Source organism: Hemibagrus wyckioides, linkage group LG06 (genome assembly GCF_019097595.1).
Source record: "Hemibagrus wyckioides isolate EC202008001 linkage group LG06, SWU_Hwy_1.0, whole genome shotgun sequence".
Classification (NCBI taxonomy): Eukaryota; Metazoa; Chordata; class Actinopteri; order Siluriformes; family Bagridae; genus Hemibagrus; species Hemibagrus wyckioides.
In genome coordinates, this window is record NC_080715.1 from 26,760,208 (window position 1) to 26,783,342 (window position 23,135).

A 23,135-nucleotide genomic window follows, 5' to 3' on the forward strand; every position below is an offset into this window, starting at 1 on the left:
AGCCCTCCAAGGCAATTTTAGCTGTAATGTAAAACCAGGAGCCACACTAAGCTGACATTAAATATTAACATGTATTTGTTCTGAATTCCAAAGATATCACAGGCAAAACACATACTGTAGATAGATAGATTGATTAATATATAGATAGATGTCTGGAGATGATGCTGTGCAGTGGATGCAGTGGGTTGTCCATGATTGACAGGAGCCTACTCAACGCCTATCTCTCTACCACTGATGTCAGGCTGTCCAGTTCTTAGCCCACACGTGAGATGTGAGGCATCCTTCTTCTTGATGCCTCAATTCAATTCATCATTCTTCTTCTTCTTCTTCTTCTTCTTCTTCTCCCCAGCACACTGATTCAAGATTCAAGAAGCTTTTATTGTTATTTCAACCACATATAGCTGGCGCAGTACATAGTGAAATGAAACAACGTTTCTCCAGGACCTGGTGCTACATAAACATACAACAACATGTTCAACACAAAAACAACAAACAACACAGAGCTAGGACAGAAGTTTGTCTTAGCCACGTAAAGTGCACAGTGTGCAGCTAGGTGCAAACAGAGCATAGACAAGACAGTGCAAAAAAGACAATAAATACAATAAAGACAACACAAAAGAACACAGGACACTTAGCGCCGAAAAGCAATAAAAGAACGTGTACTGGAATGTAAGTGAAATAAAATAGATAAAGTGAAATGATGTAAAAAAAAGTATTGTGCAAAAATACACAGCAGCGGTTGAGGTAGTGCAAATAGAATAAACATAAATATAACTATAGCAGCGGATGACAGGTAGAGGTAGTGCAGTAAGTAATGAACAGTATAAATTATGTGTGTGTGTGTGCATCCACACAGTCAAGAGAGAGTGTGTGTATCTGTGTGTGAGAGAGACAGAAAGTTAATATACAGTTCAGTCCTGAGTGAGAGTGTGTGTGTGTGTGTGAGAGAGTGTAGAACAGTTCAGTCCTGAGTGAGAGTGTGTGTGAGAGTGCAGAACAGTTCAGTCCCGGGTGTTGAGGAGCCTAATGGCTTGAGGAAAGAAACTGTTACACAGTCTGGTTGCGAGGGCCCGAATGCTCCGGTACCTCTTTCCAGATGGCAGGAGGGTGAAGAGTGTGTGTGAGGGGTGTGTGGGGTCAGCCACAATGCTGTTGGCTTTGCGGATGCAGCGTGCGGTGTAAATGTCTGTGATAGAGGGGAGAGAGACTCCGATGATCTTCTCAGCTGTCCTCACTATCCGCTGAAGGGTCTTGCGATCTGAGACGGTGCAGTTCCCAAACCAGGTAGTGATGCAGCTGCTCAGGATGCTCTCGATGGTCCCTCTGTAGAACACAGTCAGGATGGGGGAAGGGAGATGGGCTTTACTCAGCCTCCTCAGGAAGTAGAGGCGCTGCTGGGCTTTCTTGGTGATGGAGCTGGTGTTGAGTGACCAGGTGAAGTTCTCCGCCAGATGGACACCAAGGAATTTGATGCTCTTGACGATCTCCACAGAGGAGCCATCGATGGACAGCGGAGAATGGTCACACTGTGCTCTCCTGAAGTCAACAACCATCTCTTTGGTCTTGTCGACGTTCAGGGAGAGGTTGTTGGCTCTGCACCAGGCTGTTAGATGTTGCACCTCCTCTCTGTATGCTGACTCATCATTCTTGCTGATGAGACCCACCACGGTCGTGTCATCAGCGAACTTGACAATGTGGTTGGAGCTGTGCATTGCTGCACAGTCGTGAGTCAGCAGAGTGAACAGCAATGGACTGAGCACACAGCCCTGAGGTGCTCCAGTGCTCAGTGTGGTGGTGCTGGAGATACTGCTCCCGATCCGGACTGACTGAGGTCTCCCAGTCAGGAAATTCAGGATCCAGTTGCAGAGAGAGGTGTTCAGGCCCAGGAGACTCAGCTTCTTAATCAGCTGCTGAGGGATGATTGTGTTGAATGCTGAACTGAAATCTATGAACAGCATTCGAACGTAGGAGTCTTTGCAGTCCAGGTGTGTGAGGGCCAGATGGAGGGTTGTGGTGATGGCGTCTTCCGTGGAACGGTTAGGACGATATGCAAACTGCAAGGGGTCCAGCAAGGGTGGTAGCTGTGACTTGATGTGCCTCATGACGAGCCTCTCGAAGCATTTCATCACGATTGGTGTGAGTGCAATGGGACGGTAGTCATTGAGGCAGGAAACCGTGGACTTCTTTGGCACAGGGACGATGGTCATTGTCTTGAGGCACGTAGGGATGATGGAGCTGCTCAGCGAGATGTTGAAGATGTCAGTGAAGACATCTGCTAGCTGCTCTGCACACTCCCTGAGAACTCTGCCAGGAATGTTGTCTGGTCCAGCAGACTTCCGTGGGTTAACTCTGCATAGAGTTCTCTTCACATCAGCCGTGGTGAGACAGAGCACTGGGTCATGAGGAGGAGGGATGGTCTTCCTCGCTGTTGTGTTGTTCTGTGCCTCAAACCGAGCGTAGAAGTCATTCAGCGCATCTGGAAGGGAGGCATCACTGTCACAGGAAGGTGAAGTTGTCCTGTAGTTGGTGATCGCCCGAATGCCCTGCCACATGCACCGGGAGTCTCTGCTGTTCTGGAAGTGGCCGTGGATTCTCTGGGCGTGTGCACGCTTCACCTCTCTGATGGCTCAGGACAGTTTGGCCCTTGCTGTTTTTAAGGCCGCGCTGTCCCCTGATCTGAAGGCAGAGTCTCTCGATTTCAGGAGAGCATGCACTTTCGCAGTCATCCACGGCTTCTGGTTGAAGCGTGTTGTGATGGTCTTGGAGACAGCCACGTCATCGATGCATTTCCCGATGTAGCTGGTCACTGATGCCGTGTATTCCTCCAAGTCAATAGAGTCGCCGTTGGTTGCAGCCTCCCTAAACATATCCCAGTCAGTGCACTCAAAACAGTCCTGAAGAGCAGAGATGCTCCTGCTGGCCAGGATTTAACCTGTTTCAGAACCGGTTTAGAGCGTCTGACGAGTGGTCTGTATGCTGGAATCAACATAACAGAGATGTGGTCTGAGTAGCCGAGGTGGGGGCGGGGCTCCGCACGATATGCGCCGGGAATGTTTGAATAAACAACATCCAGCGTGTTCGCCCCTCTCGTAGCAAAGTCCACATACTGATGGAATTTAGGGAGCACTGTTCTGAGATTTGCATGATTGAAATCTCTGGCGATGATAAACAGTCCATCGGGGTGAGCATTCTGCAGCTTGCTAATAGCTCCGTACAGCTCACGCAGAGCCTCCTTAGCATTAGCGCTGGGTGGAATGTACACTCCGATAATGAGAGTAGTGGTGAATTCCCGGGGTAAATAAAAAGGTCTGCATCTAACAGTTACAAACTCCACTACCGATGAGCAGTAGTTAGACACAAGCACAGAGTCTTTACACCATTCCGTGTTGATGTAAACACACACACCACCACCGCGAGTCTTACCGCACAGAGCTGCATTCCTGTCGGCACGAAACACGGTTAGTCCAGCTAGCTGAATGGCGGCGTCCGGAACTCTGTCGCTGAGCCACGTCTCCGTGAAAACAAAGACGCAGCAGTCTCTGAACTCACGCCGTGTAGTTTGCTGGAGTCGGATGTAGTCCAGTTTATTATCCAGTGAGCAGACGTTGGACAAGATGATGGAAGGGAGTGCCGGCCGGCTAGGGTTGGTTGTTAGCCTAGCACGGACACCTGCCCTTTTACCGCGCTTCCGCTTCCTCGAACAACGCTTGCGACGTCCTCTCTCCCGGCCACCGGCATCAGGCGACACAGAGGACTGAAGGCCTGGACTTCGCAGCAAGCCGAGATCGCGAAGTTTGCAGAGTAGTTCATCATGCAAGTTAGTAACTGCATGATTTCTGTACCGTAATATCGTCTGGCGGTCGTATACATGAACACCACTGTCTTTGGCGTCCATGCACTTTAAATTTAGCGCTAAAACAAAAAGAAAGCACCATTTTGGTTCCGGAGTGGCCGCTGCGTGCTACTGCCGCGCCGCCATCTTGGAAGGAGGAATAGAACAGGGCACTCACCACAACAGTCTGATAAAACAATGTTTTTTGTTGCAAAAAGCTGCTGCTTTATTATCCTGAGCAGGAGTACAATACAGAACAACGATGATATAACTTTCTTATGAAACCAAAAAAAGTGTTTTTGTACTAGGGGTTAGGCATCTGAGTCCACATAAAAGGCTCCTCATAAGATTGTGCATAAATGGCCCTGATGTATGAAGGACCGATTTAGGTTCAAATCCCAACAGTGCCTGGCTTGTATGTTGGTGTAGAAGCTGTGCCATCTAACGCTTTCTTAAACTCTAAGATGAAACACCACTCAAGCAAGCCAAGATGGCTTTAGAGCCAGACTGCAGAGTAAATTGCATAGATCAGAGAATGTAATGTAAGGTAATGTTCCTTGCTATTAACAGCTTTTTTTTAATAATGCTTTTGCGTTCAGGTCCTGTCTGGCCTGTGCTGCATGCTGACTTCAGGTGCCGTCAACAGAAATGTAATCAACCAGAGTCGTTTGATTTGAAGGTTAGCTGTGCCTGTAAGCAGTTCTGTTGTTGATGGGTTTGCCATGGCTCTGGCCAGAGATAAGAGAGTATCGGCAACCTGCTGTGGAATGGCTGCTGATCCATACATGTTTGTGATTGCTTGCTCACAGGTCCAGGATCCAAGCCAGCCTCACATCACTTGTAGTAGGAGCATTCGGGCATGCATGCTTTCGCAGGCTCAATAAATAGTCAGTTGTTTTAAGCAAATCACAGGTGCTTAAGCAAGGTCTGTGGCGCTCTGGCTTAGTTGGTAAACGCGCCTGCCTTGTAAACAGGAGATCCTGGGTTCAAATTCTAGCAGTGCCTAGGTCATCTGTGGTGGCGTGGAAACTATGCCTTCCATCTCTTTGCTGAAAGTAGATGTGACCTGCTACTTCTTCAGATTAGCTCAAGAACAGTACATTGCCAGAAGAACTGTACTTGCCTGCCTGCATTGTGCCAAGTGTAAAGTTTGGTGGAGGTAGCATCATGGTGTGGGTTTGTTTTTCAGGGCTTGGCCCCTTAGTTCCAGTGAAAGGAAGACGTAAATGCTTCACCATACCAAGGCATTTTGGACAATTTCATGCTCCCAACTTTGTTGGAACAGTTTTGGCATTGGCTCTTCCTGTTCCAACATGACTGCGCACCAGTGCACAAAGCAAGGTCCATAAAGACATGGATGAGCGAGTTTGGTGTGGAGGAACTGGACTGGCCTGCACAGAGTCCTGACGCCAACCCGAACGAACACCTTTGGGATGAATTAGAGTGGATACTGCGAGCCAGGCCTTCTCATCCAACATCAGTGCCTGACCTCAAAAATGCGCTTCTAGAGGAATGGTCAAAGATTCCCATAAACACACTTCTAAACCTTGTGGAAAGCCTTCCCAGAAGACTTGAAGCTGTTATATCTTCAAAGGACGGGACAACTCCATATTAAACCCTACGGGTTAAGAATGGGACGCCATTAAAGTTTGTGTGCATGTAAAGTCAGATGTCCCAATACTTTTGGCAATATAGCGTATGTTTGTGATTGCTCATAGGTCCAGATCCAAGTTAGCCTCATAAGAATAGTAGTAGAAGCATTCGGACATGCATGCCTCTGCAGGATCAGCATTTGTTCAGGATGATTAGGCTAGCTGTTTTGAATCTGACATTAAAGAATTTGCATCCAATAAATGGTCGAACGGATGTTCTGCCTGCTCCTTGTATTTTGCATGCGCCTCAAGTCAGCCGACAGGTGAGGCTATGCACATGGCAGGCACTAGTGCGGCTGAGGGAACGGCCCGTGGCGCTGTGGCTTAGTTGGTTAAAGCGCCTGTCTAGTAAACAGGAGATCCTGGGTCCGAATCCCAGCAGTGCCTGACTTGTATGTTGGTGCAGAAGCTGTGCCATCGAGCCCTTTCTTACACTCCAGGGTCTTACGCAATGCGTAGGTGAGAGAAAGGCTCGTGGGTTCAGGTAATGTCGCATGCCACTAACAGAGATTCAGCTGTCCAACGAACAGGCAAACACTATGCGTTCAGTGAACTTGGCTGAACCTGATAAGAAACACCATGCCGTCGAGCACCTGTAGGCTCTGTGGTGAACTTGATAGCTGTTAGACTTCTAGTCTCATTGTTGAGGCTGTTCAATCCTTGTGGGATCCTAGGCATTGCATAGGTGAGAGAAATCCTTTGTATCCATTCAGGTCATGTGGGCGGCCATCAACAGAAAAGCAGCTATCCCTTGAACAGGCAAACACTATGTGGTCCGTGAACTTGGATGAGCCTGAGAAGAAACACCATGCCGGAAAGCATCTGAAGGCTCTGTGGTAAAATGGATAGCCCATTAGACTTCCAGGCTCGTAGTTGAGGCTATTCATTCCTTGTGGGTTCTTTGCTCCTAGGCATTGCATTGGTGAGAGAAAATGCTTTTGCGTTCGGGTCCTGTCTGGCCTGTGCTGCATGCTGATTTCAGTTGCCAGAAACGCAGAAACGCAGCTGTCTAATGAACGGGCAAGCACTAGGTTGTCCAGGAATTTGGATGAAGCTGAGAAGACACAGCACTCCAGGAGGCAGCTTCCGGCTCTGTGGCGCAATGGATAGCGCGTTGGACTTCTAGGCCCGTCGGCGTGGCCATTCAGAGGTTGTGGGTTCGAGTCCCACCAGAGTCGTTTGATTTGAAGGTTAGCTGTGCCTGTAAGCAGTTCTGTTGTTGATGGGTGTGCCAAGGCTCTGGCCAGAGATAAGAGAGTATCGGCAACCTGCTGTGGAATGGCTGCTGAGCCATACGTGTTTGTGATTGCTTGCTCACAGGTCCAGGATCCAAGCCAGCCTCACATCACTTGTAGTAGGAGCATTCGGACATGCGTGCCTTCGCAGGATCAATAAATAGTCAGTGGTTTTAAGCGAATCACAGCTGCTTAAGCGTGGTCTGTGGCGCTGTGGCTTAGTTGGTAAACGTGCCTGTCTTGTAAACAGGAGATCCTGGGTTCAAATCCCAGCAGTGCCTGTGGCGGTGTGGAAACTATGCCTTCCATCTCTTTGCTGAAAGTAGATGTGACCTGCTACGTCTTCAGATTAGCTCAAGAACAGTACGTTGCCAGAAGAACTGTACTTGCCTGCCTGCATTGTGCCAAGTGTAAAGTTTGGTGGAGGTGGCATCATGGTGTGGGTTTGTTTTTCAGGGCTTGGCCCCTTAGTTCCAGTGAAAGGAAGACGTAAATGCTTCACCATACCAAGGCATTTTGGACAATTTCATGCTCCCAACTTTGTTGGAACAGTTTTGGCATTGGCTCTTCCTGTTCCAACATGACTGCGCACCAGTGCACAAAGCAAGGTCCATAAAGACATGGATGAGCGAGTTTGGTGTGGAGGAACTGGACTGGCCTGCACAGAGTCCTGACGCCAACCCGAACGAACACCTTTGGGATGAATTAGAGTGGATACTGCGAGCCAGGCCTTCTCATCCAACATCAGTGCCTGACCTCAAAAATGCGCTTCTAGAGGAATGGTCAAAGATTCCCATAAACACACTTCTAAACCTTGTGGAAAGCCTTCCCAGAAGACTTGAAGCTGTTATATCTTCAAAGGACGGGACAACTCCATATTAAACCCTACGGGTTAAGAATGGGACGCCATTAAAGTTTGTGTGCATGTAAAGTCAGATGTCCCAATACTTTTGGCAATATAGCGTATGTTTGTGATTGCTCATAGGTCCAGATCCAAGTTAGCCTCATAAGAATAGTAGTAGAAGCATTCGGACATGCATGCCTCTGCAGGATCAGCATTTGTTCAGGATGATTAGGCTAGCTGTTTTGAATCTGACATTAAAGAATTTGCATCCAATAAATGGTCGAACGGATGTTCTGCCTGCTCCTTGTATTTTGCATGCGCCTCAAGTCAGCCGACAGGTGAGGCTATGCACATGGCAGGCACTAGTGCGGCTGAGGGAACGGCCCGTGGCGCTGTGGCTTAGTTGGTTAAAGCGCCTGTCTAGTAAACAGGAGATCCTGGGTCCGAATCCCAGCAGTGCCTGACTTGTATGTTGGTGCAGAAGCTGTGCCATCGAGCCCTTTCTTACACTCCAGGGTCTTACGCAATGCGTAGGTGAGAGAAAGGCTCGTGGGTTCAGGTAATGTCGCATGCCACTAACAGAGATTCAGCTGTCCAACGAACAGGCAAACACTATGCGTTCAGTGAACTTGGCTGAACCTGATAAGAAACACCATGCCGTCGAGCACCTGTAGGCTCTGTGGTGAACTTGATAGCTGTTAGACTTCTAGTCTCATTGTTGAGGCTGTTCAATCCTTGTGGGATCCTAGGCATTGCATAGGTGAGAGAAATCCTTTGTATCCATTCAGGTCATGTGGGCGGCCATCAACAGAAAAGCAGCTATCCCTTGAACAGGCAAACACTATGTGGTCCGTGAACTTGGATGAGCCTGAGAAGAAACACCATGCCGGAAAGCATCTGAAGGCTCTGTGGTAAAATGGATAGCCCATTAGACTTCCAGGCTCGTAGTTGAGGCTATTCATTCCTTGTGGGTTCTTTGCTCCTAGGCATTGCATTGGTGAGAGAAAATGCTTTTGCGTTCGGGTCCTGTCTGGCCTGTGCTGCATGCTGATTTCAGTTGCCAGAAACGCAGAAACGCAGCTGTCTAATGAACGGGCAAGCACTAGGTTGTCCAGGAATTTGGATGAAGCTGAGAAGACACAGCACTCCAGGAGGCAGCTTCCGGCTCTGTGGCGCAATGGATAGCGCGTTGGACTTCTAGGCCCGTCGGCGTGGCCATTCAAAGGTTGTGGGTTCGAGTCCCACCAGAGTCGTTTGATTTGAAGGTTAGCTGTGCCTGTAAGCAGTTCTGTTGTTGATGGGTGTGCCAAGGCTCTGGCCAGAGATAAGAGAGTATCGGCAACCTGCTGTGGAATGGCTGCTGATCCATACATGTTTGTGATTGCTTGCTCACAGGTCCAGGATCCAAGCCAGCCTCACATCACTTGTAGTAGGAGCATTCGGACATGCGTGCCTTCGCAGGATCAATAAATAGTCAGTGGTTTTAAGCGAATCACAGGTGCTTAAGCGTGGTCTGTGGCGCTGTGGCTTAGTTGGTAAACGCGCCTGTCTTGTAAACAGGAGATCCTGGGTTCAAATCCCAGCAGTGCCTGTGGCGGTGTGGAAACTATGCCTTCCATCTCTTTGCTGAAAGTAGATGTGACCTGCTACGGCTTCAGATTAGCTCAAGAACAATACGTTGCCAGAAGAACTGTACTTGCCTGCCTGCATTGTGCCAAGTGTAAAGTTTGGTGGAGGTGGCATCATGGTGTGGGTTTGTTTTTCAGGGCTTGGCCCCTTAGTTCCAGTGAAAGGAAGACGTAAATGCTTCACCATACCAAGGCATTTTGGACAATTTCATGCTCCCAACTTTGTTGGAACAGTTTTGGCATTGGCTCTTCCTGTTCCAACATGACTGCGCACCAGTGCACAAAGCAAGGTCCATAAAGACATGGATGAGCGAGTTTGGTGTGGAGGAACTGGACTGGCCTGCACAGAGTCCTGACGCCAACCCGAACGAACACCTTTGGGATGAATTAGAGTGGATACTGCGAGCCAGGCCTTCTCATCCAACATCAGTGCCTGACCTCAAAAATGCGCTTCTAGAGGAATGGTCAAAGATTCCCATAAACACACTTCTAAACCTTGTGGAAAGCCTTCCCAGAAGACTTGAAGCTGTTATATCTTCAAAGGACGGGACAACTCCATATTAAACCCTACGGGTTAAGAATGGGACGCCATTAAAGTTTGTGTGCATGTAAAGTCAGATGTCCCAATACTTTTGGCAATATAGCGTATGTTTGTGATTGCTCATAGGTCCAGATCCAAGTTAGCCTCATAAGAATAGTAGTAGAAGCATTCGGACATGCATGCCTCTGCAGGATCAGCATTTGTTCAGGATGATTAGGCTAGCTGTTTTGAATCTGACATTAAAGAATTTGCATCCAATAAATGGTCGAACGGATGTTCTGCCTGCTCCTTGTATTTTGCATGCGCCTCAAGTCAGCCGACAGGTGAGGCTATGCACATGGCAGGCACTAGTGCGGCTGAGGGAACGGCCCGTGGCGCTGTGGCTTAGTTGGTTAAAGCGCCTGTCTAGTAAACAGGAGATCCTGGGTCCGAATCCCAGCAGTGCCTGACTTGTATGTTGGTGCAGAAGCTGTGCCATCGAGCCCTTTCTTACACTCCAGGGTCTTACGCAATGCGTAGGTGAGAGAAAGGCTCGTGGGTTCAGGTAATGTCGCATGCCACTAACAGAGATTCAGCTGTCCAACGAACAGGCAAACACTATGCGTTCAGTGAACTTGGCTGAACCTGATAAGAAACACCATGCCGTCGAGCACCTGTAGGCTCTGTGGTGAACTTGATAGCTGTTAGACTTCTAGTCTCATTGTTGAGGCTGTTCAATCCTTGTGGGATCCTAGGCATTGCATAGGTGAGAGAAATCCTTTGTATCCATTCAGGTCATGTGGGCGGCCATCAACAGAAAAGCAGCTATCCCTTGAACAGGCAAACACTATGTGGTCCGTGAACTTGGATGAGCCTGAGAAGAAACACCATGCCGGAAAGCATCTGAAGGCTCTGTGGTAAAATGGATAGCCCATTAGACTTCCAGGCTCGTAGTTGAGGCTATTCATTCCTTGTGGGTTCTTTGCTCCTAGGCATTGCATTGGTGAGAGAAAATGCTTTTGCGTTCGGGTCCTGTCTGGCCTGTGCTGCATGCTGATTTCAGTTGCCAGAAACGCAGAAACGCAGCTGTCTAATGAACGGGCAAGCACTAGGTTGTCCAGGAATTTGGATGAAGCTGAGAAGACACAGCACTCCAGGAGGCAGCTTCCGGCTCTGTGGCGCAATGGATAGCGCGTTGGACTTCTAGGCCCGTCGGCGTGGCCATTCAAAGGTTGTGGGTTCGAGTCCCACCAGAGTCGTTTGATTTGAAGGTTAGCTGTGCCTGTAAGCAGTTCTGTTGTTGATGGGTGTGCCAAGGCTCTGGCCAGAGATAAGAGAGTATCGGCAACCTGCTGTGGAATGGCTGCTGAGCCATACGTGTTTGTGATTGCTTGCTCACAGGTCCAGGATCCAAGCCAGCCTCACATCACTTGTAGTAGGAGCATTCGGACATGCGTGCCTTCGCAGGATCAATAAATAGTCAGTGGTTTTAAGCGAATCACAGGTGCTTAAGCGTGGTCTGTGGCGCTGTGGCTTAGTTGGTAAACGCGCCTGTCTTGTAAACAGGAGATCCTGGGTTCACATCCCAGCAGTGCCTGTGGCGGTGTGGAAACTATGCCTTCCATCTCTTTGCTGAAAGTAGATGTGACCTGCTACGGCTTCAGATTAGCTCAAGAACAATACGTTGCCAGAAGAACTGTACTTGCCTGCCTGCATTGTGCCAAGTGTAAAGTTTGGTGGAGGTGGCATCATGGTGTGGGTTTGTTTTTCAGGGCTTGGCCCCTTAGTTCCAGTGAAAGGAAGACGTAAATGCTTCACCATACCAAGGCATTTTGGACAATTTCATGCTCCCAACTTTGTTGGAACAGTTTTGGCATTGGCTCTTCCTGTTCCAACATGACTGCGCACCAGTGCACAAAGCAAGGTCCATAAAGACATGGATGAGCGAGTTTGGTGTGGAGGAACTGGACTGGCCTGCACAGAGTCCTGACGCCAACCCGAACGAACACCTTTGGGATGAATTAGAGTGGATACTGCGAGCCAGGCCTTCTCATCCAACATCAGTGCCTGACCTCAAAAATGCGCTTCTAGAGGAATGGTCAAAGATTCCCATAAACACACTTCTAAACCTTGTGGAAAGCCTTCCCAGAAGACTTGAAGCTGTTATATCTTCAAAGGACGGGACAACTCCATATTAAACCCTACGGGTTAAGAATGGGACGCCATTAAAGTTTGTGTGCATGTAAAGTCAGATGTCCCAATACTTTTGGCAATATAGCGTATGTTTGTGATTGCTCATAGGTCCAGATCCAAGTTAGCCTCATAAGAATAGTAGTAGAAGCATTCGGACATGCATGCCTCTGCAGGATCAGCATTTGTTCAGGATGATTAGGCTAGCTGTTTTGAATCTGACATTAAAGAATTTGCATCCAATAAATGGTCGAACGGATGTTCTGCCTGCTCCTTGTATTTTGCATGCGCCTCAAGTCAGCCGACAGGTGAGGCTATGCACATGGCAGGCACTAGTGCGGCTGAGGGAACGGCCCGTGGCGCTGTGGCTTAGTTGGTTAAAGCGCCTGTCTAGTAAACAGGAGATCCTGGGTCCGAATCCCAGCAGTGCCTGACTTGTATGTTGGTGCAGAAGCTGTGCCATCGAGCCCTTTCTTACACTCCAGGGTCTTACGCAATGCGTAGGTGAGAGAAAGGCTCGTGGGTTCAGGTAATGTCGCATGCCACTAACAGAGATTCAGCTGTCCAACGAACAGGCAAACACTATGCGTTCAGTGAACTTGGCTGAACCTGATAAGAAACACCATGCCGTCGAGCACCTGTAGGCTCTGTGGTGAACTTGATAGCTGTTAGACTTCTAGTCTCATTGTTGAGGCTGTTCAATCCTTGTGGGATCCTAGGCATTGCATAGGTGAGAGAAATCCTTTGTATCCATTCAGGTCATGTGGGCGGCCATCAACAGAAAAGCAGCTATCCCTTGAACAGGCAAACACTATGTGGTCCGTGAACTTGGATGAGCCTGAGAAGAAACACCATGCCGGAAAGCATCTGAAGGCTCTGTGGTAAAATGGATAGCCCATTAGACTTCCAGGCTCGTAGTTGAGGCTATTCATTCCTTGTGGGTTCTTTGCTCCTAGGCATTGCATTGGTGAGAGAAAATGCTTTTGCGTTCGGGTCCTGTCTGGCCTGTGCTGCATGCTGATTTCAGTTGCCAGAAACGCAGAAACGCAGCTGTCTAATGAACGGGCAAGCACTAGGTTGTCCAGGAATTTGGATGAAGCTGAGAAGACACAGCACTCCAGGAGGCAGCTTCCGGCTCTGTGGCGCAATGGATAGCGCGTTGGACTTCTAGGCCCGTCGGCGTGGCCATTCAAAGGTTGTGGGTTCGAGTCCCACCAGAGTCGTTTGATTTGAAGGTTAGCTGTGCCTGTAAGCAGTTCTGTTGTTGATGGGTGTGCCAAGGCTCTGGCCAGAGATAAGAGAGTATCGGCAACCTGCTGTGGAATGGCTGCTGAGCCATACATGTTTGTGATTGCTTGCTCACAGGTCCAGGATCCAAGCCAGCCTCACATCACTTGTAGTAGGAGCATTCGGACATGCGTGCCTTCGCAGGATCAATAAATAGTCAGTGGTTTTAAGCGAATCACAGGTGCTTAAGCGTGGTCTGTGGCGCTGTGGCTTAGTTGGTAAACGCGCCTGTCTTGTAAACAGGAGATCCTGGGTTCAAATCCCAGCAGTGCCTGTGGCGGTGTGGAAACTATGCCTTCCATCTCTTTGCTGAAAGTAGATGTGACCTGCTACGGCTTCAGATTAGCTCAAGAACAATACGTTGCCAGAAGAACTGTACTTGCCTGCCTGCATTGTGCCAAGTGTAAAGTTTGGTGGAGGTGGCATCATGGTGTGGGTTTGTTTTTCAGGGCTTGGCCCCTTAGTTCCAGTGAAAGGAAGACGTAAATGCTTCACCATACCAAGGCATTTTGGACAATTTCATGCTCCCAACTTTGTTGGAACAGTTTTGGCATTGGCTCTTCCTGTTCCAACATGACTGCGCACCAGTGCACAAAGCAAGGTCCATAAAGACATGGATGAGCGAGTTTGGTGTGGAGGAACTGGACTGGCCTGCACAGAGTCCTGACGCCAACCCGAACGAACACCTTTGGGATGAATTAGAGTGGATACTGCGAGCCAGGCCTTCTCATCCAACATCAGTGCCTGACCTCAAAAATGCGCTTCTAGAGGAATGGTCAAAGATTCCCATAAACACACTTCTAAACCTTGTGGAAAGCCTTCCCAGAAGACTTGAAGCTGTTATATCTTCAAAGGACGGGACAACTCCATATTAAACCCTACGGGTTAAGAATGGGACGCCATTAAAGTTTGTGTGCATGTAAAGTCAGATGTCCCAATACTTTTGGCAATATAGCGTATGTTTGTGATTGCTCATAGGTCCAGATCCAAGTTAGCCTCATAAGAATAGTAGTAGAAGCATTCGGACATGCATGCCTCTGCAGGATCAGCATTTGTTCAGGATGATTAGGCTAGCTGTTTTGAATCTGACATTAAAGAATTTGCATCCAATAAATGGTCGAACGGATGTTCTGCCTGCTCCTTGTATTTTGCATGCGCCTCAAGTCAGCCGACAGGTGAGGCTATGCACATGGCAGGCACTAGTGCGGCTGAGGGAACGGCCCGTGGCGCTGTGGCTTAGTTGGTTAAAGCGCCTGTCTAGTAAACAGGAGATCCTGGGTCCGAATCCCAGCAGTGCCTGACTTGTATGTTGGTGCAGAAGCTGTGCCATCGAGCCCTTTCTTACACTCCAGGGTCTTACGCAATGCGTAGGTGAGAGAAAGGCTCGTGGGTTCAGGTAATGTCGCATGCCACTAACAGAGATTCAGCTGTCCAACGAACAGGCAAACACTATGCGTTCAGTGAACTTGGCTGAACCTGATAAGAAACACCATGCCGTCGAGCACCTGTAGGCTCTGTGGTGAACTTGATAGCTGTTAGACTTCTAGTCTCATTGTTGAGGCTGTTCAATCCTTGTGGGATCCTAGGCATTGCATAGGTGAGAGAAATCCTTTGTATCCATTCAGGTCATGTGGGCGGCCATCAACAGAAAAGCAGCTATCCCTTGAACAGGCAAACACTATGTGGTCCGTGAACTTGGATGAGCCTGAGAAGAAACACCATGCCGGAAAGCATCTGAAGGCTCTGTGGTAAAATGGATAGCCCATTAGACTTCCAGGCTCGTAGTTGAGGCTATTCATTCCTTGTGGGTTCTTTGCTCCTAGGCATTGCATTGGTGAGAGAAAATGCTTTTGCGTTCGGGTCCTGTCTGGCCTGTGCTGCATGCTGATTTCAGTTGCCAGAAACGCAGAAACGCAGCTGTCTAATGAACGGGCAAGCACTAGGTTGTCCAGGAATTTGGATGAAGCTGAGAAGACACAGCACTCCAGGAGGCAGCTTCCGGCTCTGTGGCGCAATGGATAGCGCGTTGGACTTCTAGGCCCGTCGGCGTGGCCATTCAAAGGTTGTGGGTTCGAGTCCCACCAGAGTCGTTTGATTTGAAGGTTAGCTGTGCCTGTAAGCAGTTCTGTTGTTGATGGGTGTGCCAAGGCTCTGGCCAGAGATAAGAGAGTATCGGCAACCTGCTGTGGAATGGCTGCTGATCCATACATGTTTGTGATTGCTTGCTCACAGGTCCAGGATCCAAGCCAGCCTCACATCACTTGTAGTAGGAGCATTCGGACATGCGTGCCTTCGCAGGATCAATAAATAGTCAGTGGTTTTAAGCGAATCACAGGTGCTTAAGCGTGGTCTGTGGCGCTGTGGCTTAGTTGGTAAACGCGCCTGTCTTGTAAACAGGAGATCCTGGGTTCAAATCCCAGCAGTGCCTGTGGCGGTGTGGAAACTATGCCTTCCATCTCTTTGCTGAAAGTAGATGTGACCTGCTACGTCTTCAGATTAGCTCAAGAACAATACGTTGCCAGAAGAACTGTACTTGCCTGCCTGCATTGTGCCAAGTGTAAAGTTTGGTGGAGGTGGCATCATGGTGTGGGTTTGTTTTTCAGGGCTTGGCCCCTTAGTTCCAGTGAAAGGAAGACGTAAATGCTTCACCATACCAAGGCATTTTGGACAATTTCATGCTCCCAACTTTGTTGGAACAGTTTTGGCATTGGCTCTTCCTGTTCCAACATGACTGCGCACCAGTGCACAAAGCAAGGTCCATAAAGACATGGATGAGCGAGTTTGGTGTGGAGGAACTGGACTGGCCTGCACAGAGTCCTGACGCCAACCCGAACGAACACCTTTGGGATGAATTAGAGTGGATACTGCGAGCCAGGCCTTCTCATCCAACATCAGTGCCTGACCTCAAAAATGCGCTTCTAGAGGAATGGTCAAAGATTCCCATAAACACACTTCTAAACCTTGTGGAAAGCCTTCCCAGAAGACTTGAAGCTGTTATATCTTCAAAGGACGGGACAACTCCATATTAAACCCTACGGGTTAAGAATGGGACGCCATTAAAGTTTGTGTGCATGTAAAGTCAGATGTCCCAATACTTTTGGCAATATAGCGTATGTTTGTGATTGCTCATAGGTCCAGATCCAAGTTAGCCTCATAAGAATAGTAGTAGAAGCATTCGGACATGCATGCCTCTGCAGGATCAGCATTTGTTCAGGATGATTAGGCTAGCTGTTTTGAATCTGACATTAAAGAATTTGCATCCAATAAATGGTCGAACGGATGTTCTGCCTGCTCCTTGTATTTTGCATGCGCCTCAAGTCAGCCGACAGGTGAGGCTATGCACATGGCAGGCACTAGTGCGGCTGAGGGAACGGCCCGTGGCGCTGTGGCTTAGTTGGTTAAAGCGCCTGTCTAGTAAACAGGAGATCCTGGGTCCGAATCCCAGCAGTGCCTGACTTGTATGTTGGTGCAGAAGCTGTGCCATCGAGCCCTTTCTTACACTCCAGGGTCTTACGCAATGCGTAGGTGAGAGAAAGGCTCGTGGGTTCAGGTAATGTCGCATGCCACTAACAGAGATTCAGCTGTCCAACGAACAGGCAAACACTATGCGTTCAGTGAACTTGGCTGAACCTGATAAGAAACACCATGCCGTCGAGCACCTGTAGGCTCTGTGGTGAACTTGATAGCTGTTAGACTTCTAGTCTCATTGTTGAGGCTGTTCAATCCTTGTGGGATCCTAGGCATTGCATAGGTGAGAGAAATCCTTTGTATCCATTCAGGTCATGTGGGCGGCCATCAACAGAAAAGCAGCTATCCCTTGAACAGGCAAACACTATGTGGTCCGTGAACTTGGATGAGCCTGAGAAGAAACACCATGCCGGAAAGCATCTGAAGGCTCTGTGGTAAAATGGATAGCCCATTAGACTTCCAGGCTCGTAGTTGAGGCTATTCATTCCTTGTGGGTTCTTTGCTCCTAGGCATTGCATTGGTGAGAGAAAATGCTTTTGCGTTCGGGTCCTGTCTGGCCTGTGCTGCATGCTGATTTCAGTTGCCAGAAACGCAGAAACGCAGCTGTCTAATGAACGGGCAAGCACTAGGTTGTCCAGGAATTTGGATGAAGCTGAGAAGACACAGCACTCCAGGAGGCAGCTTCCGGCTCTGTGGCGCAATGGATAGCGCGTTGGACTTCTAGGCCCGTCGGCGTGGCCATTCAAAGGTTGTGGGTTCGAGTCCCACCAGAGTCGTTTGATTTGAAGGTTAGCTGTGCCTGTAAGCAGTTCTGTTGTTGATGGGTGTGCCAAGGCTCTGGCCAGAGATAAGAGAGTATCGGCAACCTGCTGTGGAATGGCTGCTGATCCATACATGTTTGTGATTGCTTGCTCACAGGTCCAGGATCCAAGCCAGCCTCACATCACTTGTAGTAGGAGCATTCGGACATGCGTGCCTTCGCAGGATCAATAAATAGTCAGTGGTTTTAAGCGAATCACAGGTGCTTAAGCGTGGTCTGTGGCGCTGTGGCTTAGTTGGTAAACGCGCCTGTCTTGTAAACAGGAGATCCTGGGTTCAAATCCCAGCAGTGCCTGTGGCGGTGTGGAAACTATGCCTTCCATCTCTTTGCTGAAAGTAGATGTGACCTGCTACGTCTTCAGATTAGCTCAAGAACAATACGTTGCCAGAAGAACTGTACTTGCCTGCCTGCATTGTGCCAAGTGTAAAGTTTGGTGGAGGTGGCATCATGGTGTGGGTTTGTTTTTCAGGGCTTGGCCCCTTAGTTCCAGTGAAAGGAAGACGTAAATGCTTCACCATACCAAGGCATTTTGGACAATTTCATGCTCCCAACTTTGTTGGAACAGTTTTGGCATTGGCTCTTCCTGTTCCAACATGACTGCGCACCAGTGCACAAAGCAAGGTCCATAAAGACATGGATGAGCGAGTTTGGTGTGGAGGAACTGGACTGGCCTGCACAGAGTCCTGACGCCAACCCGAACGAACACCTTTGGGATGAATTAGAGTGGATACTGCGAGCCAGGCCTTCTCATCCAACATCAGTGCCTGACCTCAAAAATGCGCTTCTAGAGGAATGGTCAAAGATTCCCATAAACACACTTCTAAACCTTGTGGAAAGCCTTCCCAGAAGACTTGAAGCTGTTATATCTTCAAAGGACGGGACAACTCCATATTAAACCCTACGGGTTAAGAATGGGACGCCATTAAAGTTTGTGTGCATGTAAAGTCAGATGTCCCAATACTTTTGGCAATATAGCGTATGTTTGTGATTGCTCATAGGTCCAGATCCAAGTTAGCCTCATAAGAATAGTAGTAGAAGCATTCGGACATGCATGCCTCTGCAGGATCAGCATTTGTTCAGGATGATTAGGCTAGCTGTTTTGAATCTGACATTAAAGAATTTGCATCCAATAAATGGTCGAACGGATGTTCTGCCTGCTCCTTGTATTTTGCATGTGCCTCAAGTCAGCCGACAGGTGAGGCTATGCACATGGCAGGCACTAGTGCGGCTGAGGGACCGGCCCGTGGCGCTGTGGCTTAGTTGGTTAAAGCGCCTGTCTAGTAAACAGGAGATCCTGGGTCCGAATCCCAGCAGTGCCTGACTTGTATGTTGGTGCAGAAGCTGTGCCATCGAGCCCTTTCTTACACTCCAGGGTCTTACGCAATGCGTAGGTGAGAGAAAGGCTCGTGGGTTCAGGTAATGTCGCATGCCACTAACAGAGATTCAGCTGTCCAACGAACAGGCAAACACTATGCGTTCAGTGAACTTGGCTGAACCTGATAAGAAACACCATGCCGTCGAGCACCTGTAGGCTCTGTGGTGAACTTGATAGCTGTTAGACTTCTAGTCTCATTGTTGAGGCTGTTCAATCCTTGTGGGATCCTAGGCATTGCATAGGTGAGAGAAATCCTTTGTATCCATTCAGGTCATGTGGGCGGCCATCAACAGAAAAGCAGCTATCCCTTGAACAGGCAAACACTATGTGGTCCGTGAACTTGGATGAGCCTGAGAAGAAACACCATGCCGGAAAGCATCTGAAGGCTCTGTGGTAAAATGGATAGCCCATTAGACTTCCAGGCTCGTAGTTGAGGCTATTCATTCCTTGTGGGTTCTTTGCTCCTAGGCATTGCATTGGTGAGAGAAAATGCTTTTGCGTTCGGGTCCTGTCTGGCCTGTGCTGCATGCTGATTTCAGTTGCCAGAAACGCAGAAACGCAGCTGTCTAATGAACGGGCAAGCACTAGGTTGTCCAGGAATTTGGATGAAGCTGAGAAGACACAGCACTCCAGGAGGCAGCTTCCGGCTCTGTGGCGCAATGGATAGCGCGTTGGACTTCTAGGCCCGTCGGCGTGGCCATTCAAAGGTTGTGGGTTCGAGTCCCACCAGAGTCGTTTGATTTGAAGGTTAGCTGTGCCTGTAAGCAGTTCTGTTGTTGATGGGTGTGCCAAGGCTCTGGCCAGAGATAAGAGAGTATCGGCAACCTGCTGTGGAATGGCTGCTGATCCATACATGTTTGTGATTGCTTGCTCACAGGTCCCGGATCCAAGCCAGCCTCACATCACTTGTAGTAGGAGCATTCGGACATGCGTGCCTTCGCAGGATCAATAAATAGTCAGTGGTTTTAAGCAAATCACAGGTGCTTAAGCGTGGTCTGTGGCGCTGTGGCTTAGTTGGTAAACGCGCCTGTCTTGTAAACAGGAGATCCTGGGTTCAAATCCCAGCAGTGCCTGTGGCGGTGTGGAAACTATGCCTTCCATCTCTTTGCTGAAAGTAGATGTGACCTGCTACGTCTTCAGATTAGCTCAAGAACAGTACGTTGCCAGAAGAACTGTACTTGCCTGCCTGCATTGTGCCAAGTGTAAAGTTTGGTGGAGGTGGCATCATGGTGTGGGTTTGTTTTTCAGGGCTTGGCCCCTTAGTTCCAGTGAAAGGAAGACGTAAATGCTTCACCATACCAAGGCATTTTGGACAATTTCATGCTCCCAACTTTGTTGGAACAGTTTTGGCATTGGCTCTTCCTGTTCCAACATGACTGCGCACCAGTGCACAAAGCAAGGTCCATAAAGACATGGATGAGCGAGTTTGGTGTGGAGGAACTGGACTGGCCTGCACAGAGTCCTGACGCCAACCCGAACGAACACCTTTGGGATGAATTAGAGTGGATACTGCGAGCCAGGCCTTCTCATCCAACATCAGTGCCTGACCTCAAAAATGCGCTTCTAGAGGAATGGTCAAAGATTCCCATAAACACACTTCTAAACCTTGTGGAAAGCCTTCCCAGAAGACTTGAAGCTGTTATATCTTCAAAGGACGGGACAACTCCATATTAAACCCTACGGGTTAAGAATGGGACGCCATTAAAGTTTGTGTGCATGTAAAGTCAGATGTCCCAATACTTTTGGCAATATAGCGTATGTTTGTGATTGCTCATAGGTCCAGATCCAAGTTAGCCTCATAAGAATAGTAGTAGAAGCATTCGGACATGCATGCCTCTGCAGGATCAGCATTTGTTCAGGATGATTAGGCTAGCTGTTTTGAATCTGACATTAAAGAATTTGCATCCAATAAATGGTCGAACGGATGTTCTGCCTGCTCCTTGTATTTTGCATGTGCCTCAAGTCAGCCGACAGGTGAGGCTATGCACATGGCAGGCACTAGTGCGGCTGAGGGACCGGCCCGTGGCGCTGTGGCTTAGTTGGTTAAAGCGCCTGTCTAGTAAACAGGAGATCCTGGGTCCGAATCCCAGCAGTGCCTGACTTGTATGTTGGTGCAGAAGCTGTGCCATCGAGCCCTTTCTTACACTCCAGGGTCTTACGCAATGCGTAGGTGAGAGAAAGGCTCGTGGGTTCAGGTAATGTCGCATGCCACTAACAGAGATTCAGCTGTCCAACGAACAGGCAAACACTATGCGTTCAGTGAACTTGGCTGAACCTGATAAGAAACACCATGCCGTCGAGCACCTGTAGGCTCTGTGGTGAACTTGATAGCTGTTAGACTTCTAGTCTCATTGTTGAGGCTGTTCAATCCTTGTGGGATCCTAGGCATTGCATAGGTGAGAGAAATCCTTTGTATCCATTCAGGTCATGTGGGCGGCCATCAACAGAAAAGCAGCTATCCCTTGAACAGGCAAACACTATGTGGTCCGTGAACTTGGATGAGCCTGAGAAGAAACACCATGCCGGAAAGCATCTGAAGGCTCTGTGGTAAAATGGATAGCCCATTAGACTTCCAGGCTCGTAGTTGAGGCTATTCATTCCTTGTGGGTTCTTTGCTCCTAGGCATTGCATTGGTGAGAGAAAATGCTTTTGCGTTCGGGTCCTGTCTGGCCTGTGCTGCATGCTGATTTCAGTTGCCAGAAACGCAGAAACGCAGCTGTCTAATGAACGGGCAAGCACTAGGTTGTCCAGGAATTTGGATGAAGCTGAGAAGACACAGCACTCCAGGAGGCAGCTTCCGGCTCTGTGGCGCAATGGATAGCGCGTTGGACTTCTAGGCCCGTCGGCGTGGCCATTCAAAGGTTGTGGGTTCGAGTCCCACCAGAGTCGTTTGATTTGAAGGTTAGCTGTGCCTGTAAGCAGTTCTGTTGTTGATGGGTGTGCCAAGGCTCTGGCCAGAGATAAGAGAGTATCGGCAACCTGCTGTGGAATGGCTGCTGATCCATACATGTTTGTGATTGCTTGCTCACAGGTCCAGGATCCAAGCCAGCCTCACATCACTTGTAGTAGGAGCATTCGGACATGCGTGCCTTCGCAGGATCAATAAATAGTCAGTGGTTTTAAGCAAATCACAGGTGCTTAAGCGTGGTCTGTGGCGCTGTGGCTTAGTTGGTAAACGCGCCTGTCTTGTAAACAGGAGATCCTGGGTTCAAATCCCAGCAGTGCCTGTGGCGGTGTGGAAACTATGCCTTCCATCTCTTTGCTGAAAGTAGATGTGACCTGCTACGTCTTCAGATTAGCTCAAGAACAGTACGTTGCCAGAAGAACTGTACTTGCCTGCCTGCATTGTGCCAAGTGTAAAGTTTGGTGGAGGTGGCATCATGGTGTGGGTTTGTTTTTCAGGGCTTGGCCCCTTAGTTCCAGTGAAAGGAAGACGTAAATGCTTCACCATACCAAGGCATTTTGGACAATTTCATGCTCCCAACTTTGTTGGAACAGTTTTGGCATTGGCTCTTCCTGTTCCAACATGACTGCGCACCAGTGCACAAAGCAAGGTCCATAAAGACATGGATGAGCGAGTTTGGTGTGGAGGAACTGGACTGGCCTGCACAGAGTCCTGACGCCAACCCGAACGAACACCTTTGGGATGAATTAGAGTGGATACTGTGAGCCAGGCCTTCTCATCCAACATCAGTGCCTGACCTCAAAAATGCGCTTCTAGAGGAATGGTCAAAGATTCCCATAAACACACTTCTAAACCTTGTGGAAAGCCTTCCCAGAAGACTTGAAGCTGTTATATCTTCAAAGGACGGGACAACTCCATATTAAACCCTACGGGTTAAGAATGGGACGCCATTAAAGTTTGTGTGCATGTAAAGTCAGATGTCCCAATACTTTTGGCAATATAGCGTATGTTTGTGATTGCTCATAGGTCCAGATCCAAGTTAGCCTCATAAGAATAGTAGTAGAAGCATTCGGACATGCATGCCTCTGCAGGATCAGCATTTGTTCAGGATGATTAGGCTAGCTGTTTTGAATCTGACATTAAAGAATTTGCATCCAATAAATGGTCGAACGGATGTTCTGCCTGCTCCTTGTATTTTGCATGTGCCTCAAGTCAGCCGACAGGTGAGGCTATGCACATGGCAGGCACTAGTGCGGCTGAGGGACCGGCCCGTGGCGCTGTGGCTTAGTTGGTTAAAGCGCCTGTCTAGTAAACAGGAGATCCTGGGTCCGAATCCCAGCAGTGCCTGACTTGTATGTTGGTGCAGAAGCTGTGCCATC

The 23,135-nt window shown here is 48.8% G+C and overlaps 25 non-coding genes across 25 annotated transcripts; all 25 read left to right on the forward strand.

Moving 5' to 3' along the window:
• Nucleotides 1–5,797: 5,797 nt before the first annotated feature.
• Nucleotides 5,798–5,871, forward strand: trnat-agu (transfer RNA threonine (anticodon AGU)). The gene has a single exon. It is a non-coding gene; the product is annotated as a tRNA-Thr (tRNA).
• Nucleotides 5,872–6,572: 701 nt separating this feature from the next.
• Nucleotides 6,573–6,662, forward strand: trnar-ucu (transfer RNA arginine (anticodon UCU)). The gene is given in 2 exon segments: nt 6,573–6,609; nt 6,627–6,662. It is a non-coding gene; the product is annotated as a tRNA-Arg (tRNA).
• A 264-nt stretch (nt 6,663–6,926) lies between these two features.
• trnat-ugu (transfer RNA threonine (anticodon UGU)) lies at nt 6,927–7,000 on the forward strand. The gene has a single exon. It is a non-coding gene; the product is annotated as a tRNA-Thr (tRNA).
• Nucleotides 7,001–7,951: 951 nt separating this feature from the next.
• Nucleotides 7,952–8,025, forward strand: trnat-agu (transfer RNA threonine (anticodon AGU)). Its single transcript has one exon. It is a non-coding gene; the product is annotated as a tRNA-Thr (tRNA).
• A 701-nt stretch (nt 8,026–8,726) lies between these two features.
• Nucleotides 8,727–8,816, forward strand: trnar-ucu (transfer RNA arginine (anticodon UCU)). Its single transcript is given in 2 exon segments — nt 8,727–8,763; nt 8,781–8,816. It is a non-coding gene; the product is annotated as a tRNA-Arg (tRNA).
• A 264-nt stretch (nt 8,817–9,080) lies between these two features.
• trnat-ugu (transfer RNA threonine (anticodon UGU)) lies at nt 9,081–9,154 on the forward strand. The gene has a single exon. It is a non-coding gene; the product is annotated as a tRNA-Thr (tRNA).
• Nucleotides 9,155–10,105: 951 nt separating this feature from the next.
• trnat-agu (transfer RNA threonine (anticodon AGU)) lies at nt 10,106–10,179 on the forward strand. The gene has a single exon. It is a non-coding gene; the product is annotated as a tRNA-Thr (tRNA).
• Nucleotides 10,180–10,880: 701 nt separating this feature from the next.
• On the forward strand, nt 10,881–10,970 carry trnar-ucu (transfer RNA arginine (anticodon UCU)). Its single transcript is given in 2 exon segments — nt 10,881–10,917; nt 10,935–10,970. It is a non-coding gene; the product is annotated as a tRNA-Arg (tRNA).
• Nucleotides 10,971–11,234: 264 nt separating this feature from the next.
• Nucleotides 11,235–11,308, forward strand: trnat-ugu (transfer RNA threonine (anticodon UGU)). The gene has a single exon. It is a non-coding gene; the product is annotated as a tRNA-Thr (tRNA).
• Nucleotides 11,309–12,259: 951 nt separating this feature from the next.
• trnat-agu (transfer RNA threonine (anticodon AGU)) lies at nt 12,260–12,333 on the forward strand. The gene has a single exon. It is a non-coding gene; the product is annotated as a tRNA-Thr (tRNA).
• Nucleotides 12,334–13,034: 701 nt separating this feature from the next.
• trnar-ucu (transfer RNA arginine (anticodon UCU)) lies at nt 13,035–13,124 on the forward strand. The gene is given in 2 exon segments: nt 13,035–13,071; nt 13,089–13,124. It is a non-coding gene; the product is annotated as a tRNA-Arg (tRNA).
• Nucleotides 13,125–13,388: 264 nt separating this feature from the next.
• On the forward strand, nt 13,389–13,462 carry trnat-ugu (transfer RNA threonine (anticodon UGU)). Its single transcript has one exon. It is a non-coding gene; the product is annotated as a tRNA-Thr (tRNA).
• A 951-nt stretch (nt 13,463–14,413) lies between these two features.
• On the forward strand, nt 14,414–14,487 carry trnat-agu (transfer RNA threonine (anticodon AGU)). The gene has a single exon. It is a non-coding gene; the product is annotated as a tRNA-Thr (tRNA).
• A 701-nt stretch (nt 14,488–15,188) lies between these two features.
• trnar-ucu (transfer RNA arginine (anticodon UCU)) lies at nt 15,189–15,278 on the forward strand. The gene is given in 2 exon segments: nt 15,189–15,225; nt 15,243–15,278. It is a non-coding gene; the product is annotated as a tRNA-Arg (tRNA).
• A 264-nt stretch (nt 15,279–15,542) lies between these two features.
• trnat-ugu (transfer RNA threonine (anticodon UGU)) lies at nt 15,543–15,616 on the forward strand. The gene has a single exon. It is a non-coding gene; the product is annotated as a tRNA-Thr (tRNA).
• A 951-nt stretch (nt 15,617–16,567) lies between these two features.
• Nucleotides 16,568–16,641, forward strand: trnat-agu (transfer RNA threonine (anticodon AGU)). The gene has a single exon. It is a non-coding gene; the product is annotated as a tRNA-Thr (tRNA).
• A 701-nt stretch (nt 16,642–17,342) lies between these two features.
• trnar-ucu (transfer RNA arginine (anticodon UCU)) lies at nt 17,343–17,432 on the forward strand. Its single transcript is given in 2 exon segments — nt 17,343–17,379; nt 17,397–17,432. It is a non-coding gene; the product is annotated as a tRNA-Arg (tRNA).
• Nucleotides 17,433–17,696: 264 nt separating this feature from the next.
• trnat-ugu (transfer RNA threonine (anticodon UGU)) lies at nt 17,697–17,770 on the forward strand. The gene has a single exon. It is a non-coding gene; the product is annotated as a tRNA-Thr (tRNA).
• Nucleotides 17,771–18,721: 951 nt separating this feature from the next.
• Nucleotides 18,722–18,795, forward strand: trnat-agu (transfer RNA threonine (anticodon AGU)). Its single transcript has one exon. It is a non-coding gene; the product is annotated as a tRNA-Thr (tRNA).
• Nucleotides 18,796–19,496: 701 nt separating this feature from the next.
• trnar-ucu (transfer RNA arginine (anticodon UCU)) lies at nt 19,497–19,586 on the forward strand. Its single transcript is given in 2 exon segments — nt 19,497–19,533; nt 19,551–19,586. It is a non-coding gene; the product is annotated as a tRNA-Arg (tRNA).
• A 264-nt stretch (nt 19,587–19,850) lies between these two features.
• On the forward strand, nt 19,851–19,924 carry trnat-ugu (transfer RNA threonine (anticodon UGU)). The gene has a single exon. It is a non-coding gene; the product is annotated as a tRNA-Thr (tRNA).
• Nucleotides 19,925–20,875: 951 nt separating this feature from the next.
• Nucleotides 20,876–20,949, forward strand: trnat-agu (transfer RNA threonine (anticodon AGU)). Its single transcript has one exon. It is a non-coding gene; the product is annotated as a tRNA-Thr (tRNA).
• A 701-nt stretch (nt 20,950–21,650) lies between these two features.
• Nucleotides 21,651–21,740, forward strand: trnar-ucu (transfer RNA arginine (anticodon UCU)). Its single transcript is given in 2 exon segments — nt 21,651–21,687; nt 21,705–21,740. It is a non-coding gene; the product is annotated as a tRNA-Arg (tRNA).
• Nucleotides 21,741–22,004: 264 nt separating this feature from the next.
• Nucleotides 22,005–22,078, forward strand: trnat-ugu (transfer RNA threonine (anticodon UGU)). The gene has a single exon. It is a non-coding gene; the product is annotated as a tRNA-Thr (tRNA).
• A 951-nt stretch (nt 22,079–23,029) lies between these two features.
• Nucleotides 23,030–23,103, forward strand: trnat-agu (transfer RNA threonine (anticodon AGU)). The gene has a single exon. It is a non-coding gene; the product is annotated as a tRNA-Thr (tRNA).
• The last annotated feature ends 32 nt before the right edge of the window (nt 23,104–23,135 follow it).